The following is a 12,862-nucleotide window of genomic DNA, read 5'->3' on the forward strand; positions in this document are numbered from 1 at the left end:
AAACGCTCCATCAATACCTGAGGCTTTGCTAATTAGCAAAGTGAAAGTCAAAAATGGGTTTTCATTGATGAAATTGGTGGCTTGTTAATTAGCATGACGAATGTTAGAAATAGACTCTTGTTGGTGAAGTTAGAGGTATTCAGGATCTATGGGTTTACTTGAATATATTGGAGATACTACTCTGCACCTTTAGATAAAGACGTTATCAGAATCTAGCAAGGTCTGTGCCCTGCACCTTAGAGATGGCATCTGAGGCTTGATTCAACCTTTAGTTTTAGAGGATTTCTGGTTCCCTGATGCTTCTGGAATGTTGCATCCACCTTCAGTGACCTTTCATGCAAGGGTAGGCTGAGAGCTGGGACTTCCTCAAGCCTAGAGAAAAGGTTGCATCAATTGCGTTTGTGCCGGATTGCTAACGAATGCTTGCTTAATAAATGTGGTAGAGTTTGGTCAGATATTTGCTTTTGTGTGAGCTGGTGGTGAGGTTTCTGGGGGCGGTTAGCTAATCCTCACTCACCTCAAGACTCTTTGGAGATGTATCAGTTATTAAGAGATTTTTTTCTTTTCTTTTCCTTTTTTTTTTTTTTTTTGAGACTCAGTTTCACTGTCTCTCAGGCTGGAGTGCTGTGGCGTGATCTCGCTCACTGCAACCTCTGCCTCCTGGGTTCAGGTGATTCTCATGCCTTAGCCTCCCAAATAGGTGGGATTTCAGGCCCGTACCACCACGCCCGGCTAATTTTTGTATTATTAATAGAGACGGGATTTCACCATGTTGGCCAGGCTGGTCTCGAACTCCTAACCTCAAGTGATCCGCCGGCCTTGGCATCCCAAAGTGCTGGGATTACAGGTGTGAGCCACCGCGCCCGGCCAATTATTAAGAGATCATCTCTCAGCTCCAAACCCACCCTTCTTTATGATGCTAGGGCTGGGACTTAAACCACCTTTCTGCTTTGCCAGCTGCTCCCTCTTGTGCTCTGCCTATAGGAAGCGCTAGAGAGAGACTCAAGGCTAGAGGAGGAAGAAGGGAGTTGTTTTTTTCCTTTGGTCTTCTGCTGGCTTCCCAGTGGCTTCTTCCCTTAGCTTCCTAATCCTGTGAGTGGCATCCCTCACACCATGCTTCTTCACTATGGCAGCAGCAGTCCCTTCCTGTGGCAGCAGCTGAATCCGGTTTGCAATGCCCACAGAACCAACCTCATCATCTCCTACCCCAGAGATGCCAGCTGGCCAGCTCATTCTCCTTAGAGGTCTGGATTCCACCTCCGTGGGGCCCCTCCTCTGAGCTCAGAGACACCAGCACTAGCCAGCAGGTGCCCCTTCCTCAGGCTTCTGAGTTTCAGCCCCATGTGATCACTCCTCCAAGCTTCTAGGTTTTAATAATTCCAACTTTTCCCCCTTTGTCCCTCAGAGGTGGTAGCTGCTTCCAGAAATTGCTACCTTCATGACACCTTTTTTGCTTTTTGAGTTCTTCGATAACTAGTTAATAATTCCTTATACTTAGCTAACCATTCTCTATATTAAATTCTCTCTGTTAAAACAACCGCTGTGGTTTTTGTCGCCTGCCTCATACAGGAGACTATACTACCTTCTAGAAAGAACTTTAGGGTTATGCATGACCAATTTGGCTTAGGTCAGCAATCAATAAATATTTATGGGATAAATAAATGAATAAACAACTGAATTTCTTGCTGTAAATTAATAGTGACTTCCTGAGTTTTTAATACCAATCTCGTGATTTTAATTAACGTGAGTCAGTCCCCAGAGTGTCCTTGTTTCTTTTTTTTTCTTTTTGTGGAGGTGGTCCCGCTACGTTGCCCAGGCTGGGTTCAAGCCATCCTCCAGCCTCTGCCACCCCAAGTGTTGTGATTACAGGTGTGAGCTACCACCCCTGCCCTCTTGTTTCTGAAAGAGAGTAACAATCAGGCCTAGAAAGAATAAGATACAGAAAGTTGAAAGGGGAATAATAAGTACCCAACCCCAGCCACAGCAGGGGTAAACGCACCCACTAGAGTCCTCCTCCAGCTATTTTCAGAGTTAAATCAGTTCTGCCCTGGAGACTTCTCGCCTAACCTAAAAGTCCACTTCCACTTCCCTCTGACCCAGACATCTCACTCTTCAAACCACCTGGGCTTTCCTGGGGGAGGTGAAGCACCTTTGTTTCTTAACCCTCTACTCTATCCATGCACAAATAGTTAACAGCTACAGATATTTAACATCCCCAGAAAGCATCACTCATTCAAAGGGAGAGGCTAGCAGATAATGGAGAAACTGCAGAACAGCCCCAGGTTCAAAACCATGACTCCAAAGCCAACTAAGGCCCCAGTCCAGGCTCTACACCTCTGCCTTGTTCCCAGAGAGCCCTGTTTCAGTCTTGGCTCTGTACATTCGTTTACACTCTTGGACAAAACATTCCATCTTCCACCCCTTTGGCAACAGTTATTTGGGCATGGACACCAGGCCTTCTGCTGACTGCTAGGACTACAAAGTTACTCCGTCTCTGCTCCCATGGAGCTCACAGCAAAAACAAAGAGAGAAGAGGTGCATTGATCATACACTGAAAAAGCCAGAGGTCCCCATAATTTCTTGTTGTCTGTGTTACACCTGCATTCCCCTGGCTATTTCTGTGCTGTTTTTGACCACCCCTGGCTTCAGTGTGCCTTTGTTTCCAAAACCTGTAACTTATTTGGAGGCCTGCCCATGGCTACTGGAGCAACTTTATTGGGGAGAGCTGAAAATGTCTGGAAATTTATGCTTCCTCAGGACAAAGCAGTCCTTAGCCAATGGCTGGTGGATGGAGGAGCATGAAAGCCCAGCTCCCTTGCCTATGCATGGGACCCCTCTGACCTGTAACTCACACTCTAGAGCTCCCCCACTCCCAAGTCAGACTGAGGCTACCCCCTGCGAGACTATCTGAGATGGAATGCTTGCTCAGGTACTTCCCCAACCTAGGCCACCCATTCATCTGTCTCAGGTCCGGAGCACCTGGGTGGAGGGTTACCAGCTGACTTCCATAAGGACCCTCCTCTGTGTCAACTGAGGGAGGAACTGTCAAATTCCAGATGGGAGTCCCGCAACCCCCTCTGGCTTGTGTATTTATACACCAACTCCCAGGCAGCTCTGAGAGCAGAAGAGATTGCTGGTGTGCCCGCAGCTCAAAGTCATGACAGATTCCCCTCCTCCCATTCAGTGCCCACGATCATCCACAAGCACTGAGGGGCCTCCACCAGCAACTCCCCCAAGCCCTCAGTCCTGGACCTCTCTGCCTTCCCCTACAACTGTTTCACCCCCATAGACGACTCCAGAACAAATCACGTATTAGTTCAGCTTAAGGGACTAGGGGCCATTACAGCTCCCAGGAAAATTCACAGGGAGCTTTCAGTGTGTGAATCCAAAGGAATTAGATAGGTGATTTACCCCCCACCTGCTAAGCAAATACCGCAGATAGTTCCTGTAGCAGACAGTATTGTTGGGCCCATATCTCCAAGGCCCACCCAGAGGGAGGAAAGTTATCTGCGGACATTCCTGTACTTGCCAATGACTTCTGAGTTCCAGTTTCCACTTAGAAACTAGGGACCTTGGGAAAATCCCTATATTTATCTAAATTTCAGTCTCCATAGCAGAAAAATGGGAATAAGAACACCCACCTTGCAGGGCTATTGTTGAGGAGTAAATCTGATGTCATATGGAGAAATACTTAGACTATGAAGCATTGTCCAGACATTATTACATGGCAGAGAGGAGTGGACAGTGGGATAAACAATGGAGTGGAGTCAGAAAAGCACAAAGTCTGTTGAGGTGACAGTGAATCAGGGAATCAGGATGACAAAGCATGGAATCTATGAGTGATGATTAATTTTACGTGTCAGCTTGACCAGACTAAGGGGATGTTCAGATAGCTAATAAGATATTATTTCTGGGTGTGTCTGTGAGAGTTTCTGGAAGAGATTACCATTTGAATCAGCAGGCTGAGTAAAAATCACCCTCACCAATGTGGGTGGGTGATAGAGTTTGGATGAGTGTACCTGCTCAAATCTCACACTGAAATGTAATCCACAATGTTGGAGGTGGGGCCTGGTGGGAGGTAATTGGATCATGAGGAAGGGTTTCTCATGAATGGTTTAGCACCATCCCCCTTGGTACTGTCCTCCTGACAGAAGATCTGGTCATTTAAAAGTGTGTGGTACCCCCTCTCCCCTCTTTTGCTCCTGCTCTAGCCATGTGACATGCCTGCTCCCCCTTTGCCTTCCACCACAACTGGAACTTTCCTGAGGCCTCCCCAGAAGCCGAGCAGATAGCAGCATCATGCTTCCAGTACAGTCTGCAGAACCGTGAGCCAATTAAACCTCTTTTCTTTATAAATTACCCAGTCACAGGTATTTCTTTATGGCAATACAAGAATACTCTAATACAGTGGGTATCATCCAGTCCATTGAGAGCCTGAATAGAACAAAAAGGAGGAGGATGAGCGAATTAACTCTCTCTGTCCTTGAGCTGGGACATCCCTCTTCTCCTGCCCTTGAACATCAGCACTTCATCTCCATAAATGTATCTCCTATTGGTTCTACTTTTCTGGAAAATCCTGATTAATACACCATGGAAGATGCTGCAAGTTAGACTCTCCAGAAGCAGATGATGGGATGGCTTTTGAGATGCAAGATGTTTATTAGAGATCAAATTCTGTGAGGAAAAAAAGAAATGGGGAGAAGGCAAGATAGGGCTGACCGAGAAGCTGAACTATAATGCAAACCCGCATAGCTTTGGCCAACCCAGTGGAGAGCTCTGGAGCAGGGATCGGCCACCAGAGGTTTCCTGCAATCGGCTGAAATGGCCAGACTCTTACACCCTTTTATGGTTTCTGCTAAAGCAGTCGCCAGGTGTGGGCTGCCCTGAGGAGGCTGTGGCCTGGAGTGAGGTGGCTCTCTGCAGCTGAGGCAGACCAGAATTGCTGACAGCTGGGAGCTATCTACCCTCTGCACACTCCATGAATGGACAACAAAAACTTTCTTGAAATCTCGCTCTGTTGCCCAGGCTGGAGTACAGTGGCATGATCTCGGGTCACTGCAACCTCCGCCACCCGGGTTCAAGAAATTCTCCTGCCTCAGCACCCTGAGTAACTGGGATTACAGGCATGAACCACCATGCCTGGCTAAGTTTTGTATTTTTTTTTTTTAGTAGAGGTGGGGTTTCACCATGTTGGCCAGGCTGGTCTTGAACTCCTGACCTCAAGTGATCCGCCCGCCTCAGCCTCCCAAAGTGAACAAGAACTTTATTGAAGGCAGATTTGGTGACACATCTCTGTGTCTACCACAAGACAGATAAGGGATAATACCAGAAAAATTGTCATCATAACCATTAATTAATTCAGTTATTCCCTCAAAAAGACAGACACAGCCAGACAACAAACTATCATCAAAGACTGACTTTGTGTCAGGGATTAAACTCAGTGCTGTGGAAAGATGCAAAGACAGTAAGACAGGTACCTCCATGGTTTGGATTTCCCCAGAGCAGATCCTGTGATAAGAGGATGAGTGCTGGTGGCCGGGCACGGTGGCTCACGCCTGTAATCCCAGCACTTTGGGAGACCAAGACGGGTGGATCACGAGGTCAGGAGATCGAGACCATCCTGACTAACATGGTGGAACCCCATCTTTACTAAAAATACAAAAAATTAGCTGGGTGTGGTGGCGGGCGCCTGTAGTCCCAGCTACTCGGGAGGCTGAGGCAGGAGAATAGCGTGAACCCAGGAGGCGGAGCTTGCAGTGAGCCGAGATCGTGCCACTGCACTCCAGTCTGGGCAACAGAGCGAGACTCTTTCTCAAAAAAAAAAAAAAAAAGTGGATGAGTGCTGGCTTGTGGTTTATTTGGGAGGTATAAGAAATACCAGAAGAGAAGTAGGGAAGTGAGACAAGGAAAGGAAGTCAGGCAATGAATCGTGGGCTTTACTGACTACCACTGTGGGCAGTTGGAGCTCATTTCCACAGGTGAACTCTGTGTAATGGCCAAGAGCACATGCCTCAGTGTTACCCACTCAAGGGCAAGGGAGCTGGGGTAGTTATACGCCAACTCCCATCAGTCATTGGTTGAGAGCTGCTCTCAGAAGGCATTAAGCCCCTGGCACTTTCATCCTGCCCCGTGCTGCTGGGCGCAGAAATGGTGAGTGCTGGAAGGATCTGGGGCACTGGCAGTGGGTGCTGCACTCACATTAAGCACTTGACAGCCTTGGGGGGAGACTGATCATCAGGAAAACAGCCTGACAAATGTAATGACGAGAGGCATGCTTGAAACACAAAGAAGGCCCTAATCTGAGGTACCTTCTCAAAGGGGTGGCTGAACACCTGAGCTGAGTCTTTTTTTTTTTGAGACGGAGTCTTGTTCCGTTGCCCAAGCTAGAGTGCAGTGGCGTGATCTCGGCTCACTGCAACCTCCACCTCCCCGGTTCAAGCAATTCTCCTGCCTCAGCCTCCTGAGTAGCTGGGATTACAGGCACCTGCCACCACGTCTGGCTAATTTTTGTATTTTTAGTAGAGACAGGGTTTCACCATGTTGGCCAGGCTGGTCTCGAACTCCTGACCTCAGGTGATCCGCCCATCTCGGCCTCCCAAAGTGCTGGGTTTACAGACTTGAGCCATCGCGCCTGGCCATGATCTGAGTCTTAAAAGGCAAGAAAGAATTGTCTTAGAAGAAGGGGCCAGGAAAGAGGCTCTAAGGATTTGATAGCTGGGGTGCTTCAGGAGTTTTCAAGTCATCCAGGGTGGCTGGACATGTCATCCAGCATGTGAAAGAGGAGGAATGGAAGGATAAGGGAAGGAAAGAAGGTGGTGCTAGATCACGCAGAGCCCAAGCGCGGTTTTCTTCTTCCTATGGAAGGATTGGGGAGACTTGCTGGGATTGTAAGCACAGGTATGTCATGAATCTGATATATTCTCTAGAGAAATTACTTTAGGTGCAGAGTGAGGAATGGATTCAAGGTGACAACATGAGGACAGGGAGCCCCAGAGAGAAATTGCGAAGGCTGAACACAGGGAAGTGGCCATGGAGAGAGAGAAAGAGAACGTGACAGAATCAAGAGAGACGAAGAATGCACAAAGCCTAATGCTAACAGGAAGAGGAGCCCTAGGAAGGCATCTATGCTAGTCTTGGCTTCCCATGCAGTGTTTTAACCAAACTTCTCAACTTTCTACCACACCTGGAAGGACTATTTACCTGGGTCCAGGATATGGCAAGGAGATTTCCATAAGTTCTACTACAGCAAGATCACAGCCATCTGTGGGTAATTACCCACAGCCATCTGTGGGTAATTAAGGTGCAAGTACCAGACCTGTGTTATTACCCTGAGAACATTCTATGCCCAAAGTCAAAAGGCCTAATGTCTTCATTTAAATTCATTTTCAATGAGAAGATTCACCACCACTTATTTTTCAAGGTACTCAAAATGTTAGAAACTGTTAGTGGGTTAAAGATAGTCTTTTCAGTTGGTGCTCACTGTATCATTTTTAGCTCCTTTTTTTCTCCATTGACCTTTTGATCCTCATGGCCTGTCTACACTACATTGTTTGGGTTGCTGTTGTTCTTGTTTTCTTCCTAACAGACTCCAAAGCAACCCATATCTCATTTGGTTAGGGTAGGAAGTGAAGATGGTCATGGTATTCTTATCTTTCCAGTGCTAGACTCTGATATATTGGTAAGATAAATGCCTCCAAAATAAATACTACACTGGAAGTTGCATATACCCATTCTTACTTGGATCTCATTGACTGGAACTTAGTCATATGGCTATATCTAGTGGCAAGGAAAGTTGAGAAATGTAATTTTTATTTTAGGTGGCCATTTAACCAGCTAGAAAACTCAGCCTTTCTTTTAAAGAGGAAAAGGGGGAGAAGGGAGATTGTGGAGCAACTACAAGTCTCTGCTGTTAGTTATTGCTTCCTAACAAACCACCCCAAAACTTAGTAGCATAAAACAACTACCTTTTTACATCTCACAGTTCTGTGGTTCAGGAATTTGGGGCTGCAATACCTTGACTGGAGCTGGAAAACCCAAAATGGCCACACTGAGATGTCTGATGGCTCAGTTGGGGTGGTTCGCATGGCTGGGGCTAACTGGGATGGCTGGGCCTCTCTCTTTTCATGGGGTTAGCCGGGTTCACTAATATATCTGGGAGCTTGGCTCTCCTCCTAAGTGGCTTCTGTCTCCAGCAGGTTAATCTGAGCTTCTTCACATGGTGGCTGGAAACCCCCCAGGCAAAAGTGGAAGCTACCAGAACTCCTAAGCCCTGGACTTAAATGCACCCCATCTTCACCCAGGCACAAACACACATGTCACTTCAGCCATATTCTGTTGATCAAAACAGCAGATTCAAATGCTGGAGAAGTAACTCCACCTCATGATGGAAAGAGCTGCAAAGAAACATTGCAAAGGATGTGAACACTGGGAGACATGATTCATTGGGGGCTGTTTTTAAGAACCTACCACACCTGCAACTAGGGGTAACATATTACATTTGATCTGTCATTTTATACCACTTACCACTGTTTCTAAGCCATTCCCACAGAGACTGAGCTTTTCCTCTTGAATTCCACAGTAAATACTGGTGCCTTAATTTGGTTATATGTGCACAGCATGAGGATCTGAAAGAAACCAGGAATGAGACACAAAATTAAGTATTGTACTTTTTCTACAGAAACATCTGTCTCTGAATAGCAGCAGTCTGCTTCTAAGGTAGAAGGCTGGTAAAAGCATTGTGCCCACCCTTACAGCAACAACAAAAAAGGAAAGACAATCTGCAAATCACAACTTACTTTGAACTTATCAGACAGCTGAAGTCACAGGGCAACCAACTAACCCAAACTCTAAGTAAGAAAATACAGGTGCCTCCAAGGAGAGTTGGGAATAAACACTTATGGACAACATGGAAGATCAGATGGGTAATTTTAGCAGAGAGAATAAACCTATAAGAAAGAATCAAATGGAAATGCAAGAAATGAAAAACACTAATGTTCCTTGGATGGGCTCATCAAGAGACTGATACAACTGAGGAAAGAATCAGCGAATTTGAAGATAAGTCAGTGGAAGTTATTCAAACTGGAACACAAAGATAAATGAATGGAGGGAAAAAACAGAACAGAGCATCAAAGAGCTGTGGGAAATTATCAAAGTCTGAAGTACATGTAACTGAAATCCCAGAAGGAGAAGAGCAAACAAGGCAGGAGAAATATTTGAGGGAATAATGGCTAAGAGTTTTCCAAAAATAAATGGCAGACACCAAACCACAGATCCATGAAGCACAGAAAGGACCAAGCAGGGTAAAACAAAAACCAAAAGCAAAACCAAACAAACAAAAATCTAGGTATATCATATTTAAACTGCTGAAAACCAACAAACAAAGAGAATAATTATAAAGGCAGCCAGAGAAAAAAGGCATATTACATAAAGTAGAACAAAGAATCATGGCATACTTCTCATCAGAAACCATACAAGTCAAAAGACAATAAAGTAACATCTTCGAAATGTTAAACAACAACAAAAGAACACGTCAACCCCAAATTCTATACCCAGCAAAAAATATATTTCAAAAGTAAAAGGGAAATACTCTCTCAAACAAAAATAGAGAATTAATTGCTGGCAGAACTGCTCTATAAGAAATGTTATAGGTAGGAGGAATATGATATGATACAGATACTTGGATCTACACAAATAAATGAAAAGGGCTGGAAATGGAACAAATAAAGGTAAATAAAAATTCCTTTTAAAATGTTTAAATTGCTCTAAAAGATGACTATCTAAAGCCAGCACAGCAGCAATGCATTGTGTGTTTATGGGATATGTAAATGTACTGTGGGATGGGAGGGAGGAATTAGAAGTACACTCTTAGAATGTTTTTATACTACACATGAAATAGTATACTATTATTTGAAGGTAGATATTGATTAGTTAAATATGTATATTATAAACCCTGGAGCAACCCTTTAAAAAGTTTTGAAAGCATTACATGATTTAACATACTGTTCTGGATTGTCTGTCAAAAACTTAGCACCATTTTTTCCTTCTATGTTCTTCCATATATCACAGCATCTGGAAGCCGGGGAACTACATTTTCCAGCATTCCTTCCCAAATAGGTTACTAGTTAGATTCTATCAATGAGAAGTATCATTGATTCTCATTATTCACAGTAGTTATGATCTATTCCATTTTCAAATGTTGAATTAACAAATACTGAACAATTGCTCCTAGGGGAGATAGGCAGTTAGGTTCCTGCAAGCCTCTGGTCACAATATTTTTGTGAACCAGTCAATATGTAACTTTATCTTTTGTGTGTTTCTGTTTAAAGACACCTTATTTAATATATATAGTTGGTGCATTAACGTTGAACTCACAGCCAACAGCACTATAACTCATGCTTGAACAAACCTTTCCTTTTTTTTTTTTTTTTTCCGAGACGGAGTCTTGCTCTGTCACCCAGGCTAGAGTGTGGAGTGCAGTGGCACGATCTTGGCTTCCTGCAACCTCCACCTCCCAGGTTCAAGTGATTCTCATGCCTCAGCCTCCTGAGTAGCTGGGACTACAGGTGCCTGCCACCACGCCTGGCTAATGTTTGTATTTCTAGTAGAGATGGGGTTTCACCATGTTGGCCAGGCTGGTCTCGAACTTCTGTCCTCAAGTGATCCACCCGCCTCAGCTTCCCAAAGTGCTGGGATTACAGGCATGAGCCACCACGCCTGGCCAGAACAAAGCTTTTTTTAACACACAGTTTCTCCATAAGGCATATCATTGCCTTCTCTTGTTTAGGAACGCTAAACAGCACTGTAGCACTACACTTGGGGGCCATTTTAAACAGTGAAATCACCAACAAAAAGCACAAAAATGTGAAAAACATGGCACTGGCCAGACGGCCAAAATAACACTTGTTTACAGTACAAGAGCTCAAACTGCCAGGCAGAGAGGTCCCTTATTCAGCTCAGCCAGGAACGTGGGCTTTAGGTGACTCAAGTTTTTTGCAGCTCTTTCCAAGAGTGACTATGAATGGACTGTGAGTATTGATTTTGGGGTTACAAATCAATGTTAGTGAGCAGGTGAATTTGCAAGTATGGAACCCACAAATAATGAGGATTGACTGTACTGGCACAAGACCTGGAAGGCTGGAGAGGCAGAAGCCATGATTATTATTGCTTCTCCTGTAACAGCAGACAGACACAAGGGGCACAGGAAGTACAGCTTTCGCAGCCACCTCCAGGCACTTCCCCGAGAATCAGCTATCTTGGTCCCACAGGCTGGCGTGCTCTTTCTTCACTGTACTTTCTGATGCTCTGGAAGTTTGGAGGAAATCTAAGAGACTTTTGCTCTTCCAGCTCTCCCAACTGGTTTGTAAGTACCTAACCTTCCGTGTTAAATCCCTCTCTATTTGAAATTCCAAGTGCCATCTGTTTTCCTGACCAAATCCTAACTAATACACATTCTCTTAGAAAACATACAGCTTGGAGAAGATTGAAATAAATATTAAATGTCCAACTAAGTACAAGTTGTCACAGCTCAGGATTTGCCCCATAAGGCTGGGTGTGACCTGATTCAAACTCAAGGGCTTTGCCAGTCACTTTAGCCTCTTCATCACAGAGGAGTATGCAGCAACAGAAGAGCTTTGTCTTCAAAAGTGCTGGCCCACTTCCTATTTATATTTTCCAGGGTAAACCCTTATCTGAGGCTGCTAAGACACTGAGACCAGGATTTGTGTGCACATGATTTATGAAGGAAGTGCTTCCAGGACAGACCAATAAGGAAGTCAAGAAAACAGGACAGGGAAGAGAAGAAGCCAAGCCAGGGCACACACTCAGGGGAGTCCCAGCCTCAGCCTGATCCTGCAGATGGGCTCTGGGGTGTAAATTACACTTACGAGTTCGTCCTGACCCCAGCCAAGGGAGCTGGGTTTTTGTGCTCCCGCAGAGTAAGTCACTTGCTAAGGGCCATCCAAATTCCCAGGTGTAGGCAACATGACTCCGTGAGCCCAAGGGCAGGGCTCTGAAGCATTTCACATGGGCAGGCTGTTAGCAGCAAACACAAGGAGGAATCAGGGAAAAGGCACGCAGAAATCGTCAAAAGGAACCAAAGAAGTCTGTGTGAAATACACACGTGTCTTCTCTACCCTTTCTTTCATGAAATAGAGAAAAGGCAGAACAGCAGGGTGATTAAGCCCCAAGACTCGAAAGCTGTGACAGAAACTAAGTTGACCCCTGATACCCATTTTTCTTAATATAGAAGCCCTGATTGTTGGCTGAGTTCGTGGCTGCCCAGAATAGAAACCATATTTCCCAGCCTCCCTAAAAGCCATGTGTTGCCAATGTGAGTTGAGCAATTGATTTGGGTATGACTCCCACGAGGTGTGTTCAAAGGAAGGGAGGCCCTTCTTTAATCCCCTTTCCTCCTGCTGCCTGAAGTATGGTCCTGAAGACTGGAGCAGAAGCAGCCATCTTGAACCATGAGGCAGAGATAGGGTTGCCAGGTTTAGCAAATAAAAATATTTAATTTTTTAACATTTTACAATTTTAATACTTCATTTAATTTTAAGATTTCATGTTCGGGACCAGCCTGGACAGCATGGTGAAACCCTGTCTCTACTAAAAATACATAAAATTAGCCAGGCATGGTAGTGTGCACCTGCAGTCCCAGCCACTTAGGAGGCTGAGGCGGGAGGATCATCTAAGCCAGGAGGTCAAGGCTGTGGTGAGCTGCGATTATGCCACTACACTCCAGCTTGAGTGATAGAGTGAGACCCCATCTCAAACAAGAACAAAACAGTGTCATTTGATTATTTAATATTGCATGGGACATATACTAAAAAAATTATTTGTTATTTATCTGAAATTCACATTCAAC

This window comes from Nomascus leucogenys, chromosome X (genome assembly GCF_006542625.1).
Source record: "Nomascus leucogenys isolate Asia chromosome X, Asia_NLE_v1, whole genome shotgun sequence".
Taxonomy (NCBI): domain Eukaryota; kingdom Metazoa; phylum Chordata; class Mammalia; order Primates; family Hylobatidae; genus Nomascus; species Nomascus leucogenys.